Source organism: Prionailurus bengalensis, chromosome A1, assembly GCF_016509475.1.
Source record: "Prionailurus bengalensis isolate Pbe53 chromosome A1, Fcat_Pben_1.1_paternal_pri, whole genome shotgun sequence".
Lineage (NCBI taxonomy): Eukaryota > Metazoa > Chordata > Mammalia > Carnivora > Felidae > Prionailurus > Prionailurus bengalensis.
Window position 1 is genome coordinate 218069778 of NC_057343.1, and position 2485 is coordinate 218072262.

At 39.0% G+C, this 2485-nt stretch overlaps 1 pseudogene; it reads left to right on the forward strand.

The window, feature by feature from the left end:
- The first annotated feature begins 1606 nt into the window (after nt 1-1606).
- On the forward strand, nt 1607-2261 carry LOC122480106 (annotated as a pseudogene).
- Nucleotides 2262-2485: the final 224 nt, after the last annotated feature.

A 2485-nucleotide genomic window follows, 5' to 3' on the forward strand; every position in this document is an offset into this window, starting at 1 on the left:
CTCTCCCATTCTAACCTCTTTTTTTTTTTTCCTTCCCCTCCCCCATGGGTTCCTGTTAAGTTTCTCAGGATCCACATAAGAGTGAAACCATATGGTATCTGTCTTTCTCTGTATGGCTTATTTCACTTAGCATCACACTCTCCAGTTCCATCCACGTTGCTACAAAAGGCCATATTTCATTTTTTCTCATTGCCACGTAATATTCCATTGTGTATATAAACCACAATTTCTTTATCCATTCATCAGTTGATGGACATTTAGGCTCTTTCCATAATTTGGCTATTGTTGAGAGTGCTGCTATGAACATTGGGGTACAAGTGGCCCTATGCATCAGTGCTCCTGTATCCCTTGGATAAATTCCTAGCAGTGCTATTGCTGGGTCATAGGGTAGGTCTATTTTTAATTTTCTGAGGAACCTCCACACTGCTTTCCAGAGCGGCTGCACCAATTTGCATTCCCACCAACAGTGCAAGAGGGTTCCCGTTTCTCCACATCCTCTCCAGCATCTATAGTCTCCTGATTTGTTCATTTTGGCCACTCTGACTGGCGTGAGGTGATACCTGAGTGTGGTTTTGATTTGTATTTCCCTGATAAGGAGCGATGCTGAACATCTTTTCATGTGCCTGATGGCCATCCGGATGTCTTCTTTAGAGAAGTGTCTATTCATGTTTTCTGCCCATTTCTTCACTGGGTTATTTGTTTTTTGGGTGTGGAGTTTGGTACAACACACACCTTTTTAAAGATCATTAATTCTACACCATATAGACCTGAACCCAACAGCAGTATATCCATAAGTTCACTGAAAAGCATGTACTAGAATTTTCATAATAACATTATTTATCAGCCCAAACTGGAAACTACCACATAAATGTCCAGTCATATGAGAAGCCATAAAAAAAATTAAGGAATATTCACAAAATCTGCATCAGTTATTTACGATGTGCATAATGCATTTTATTAACATTATTACAAAAAGGGCAACACTAGTCTTTGGTTTTAGAAATCAGGAGAGTAGATAACTGGAGTAGTGATTGGGATGAGAATGTTCTAGGCTTATGGCATTTTTGATCTGACTCTGACTAAACTCCTGTCTTCTGATTGTGAAGTCAATCCATTAAGCTGAACCCTTTTGATATGGGCACTTTTCTCTATAAATACTATATTAATAAAAACTTTAAAGGACATAGAAATTAAAAATGTCATTCCCTTGTACTGCTTTTTATTTTTATTTTTTTTAAATTTTTTTTTCAACGTTTATTTATTTTTGGGACAGAGAGAGACAGAGCATGAACGGGGGAGGAGCAGAGAGAGAGGGAGACACAGAATCGGAAACAGGCTCCAGGCTCCGAGCCATCAGCCCAGAGCCTGATGCGGGGCTCGATTGTACTGCTTTTTATAAATAATTTATTAAAATAGGTAGAAAAAAACTTTAATTACCACATGTTTTGTGAATGAAAAGAAAAACAAGTAACTGAGCTTTCAGAGACTTTTAAGAACAGTCAAGAAAATCAAAATTATAGACACCAAGGAGCATTGGGAAATCGATATGGAAAAATAAATAAATTCAAAGTAAGTGATTTAACCATCTGAAAAATAGTGTTAATGATACTGGTCCTATGGGCTCCGTGGCAATGCGTTCTTCTATGAAATACACGAAGACTACATCCAGAACAAATTCAGTCTCACTGGACTCAGTGAGCAGGTGCCTCCCCGTCCACAGCTGGAGCCTAATGAAGAGATTGGAGACAACCCTAACCAGAGCGACCTAACCGAGCAGGCATCCCAGATGCTTTATGGACTGATCTATTCCTACTATATCTTCACCAACCTTGGATTCACCTAGATGTTGGAAATGTACCAACAGGGAGAATTTGGCTACTGCCCCACATGGACTACGAGAACCAGCTGATGCTTCCACCAATCTTTCAGACCTCCCAGATGAGACCACAGCGAAGCTCTACTCTGCCAAGCGCCTGGACGTGTCCACACCCAAGACACCATCAAGGCACCACCACACAGACTGTACCTATGTTGTCATCTGTTTCTGTCATACAATTTTCATAGCACATCCCTAATGACGGCTCAAGAAACTCACCAACCAATTTGTGCCCAGGCTTTACAATTACAAGACCCATTCAATGGCCTTGTCAAGACAACTCCAAAAACCCCGTCAAGACAATTTGCTGATTCCCCATCTAACCCATCCCTCAGTCACTGATACCTCCATTCCTTTGCTGCCACACTTTAGGGAACCTCCATAATTTTTAGCTTAATTAAAGGACTCATTATTTTAGTAGGACTATAAAATTAAGTGGAAGAAAAGGGAAAAAAACACATTCAAAATTTATATAAAATCTTGTCAGATCTCTTCAGGAAAAAATAAGAAGGGTTTCATGTCTTCTGATAATTGAAATTTCAAGGTGATATGTCATTGTTGTTTATAATTCTGTGCTAATATATTTAATTATTAAATACAATTCATTAT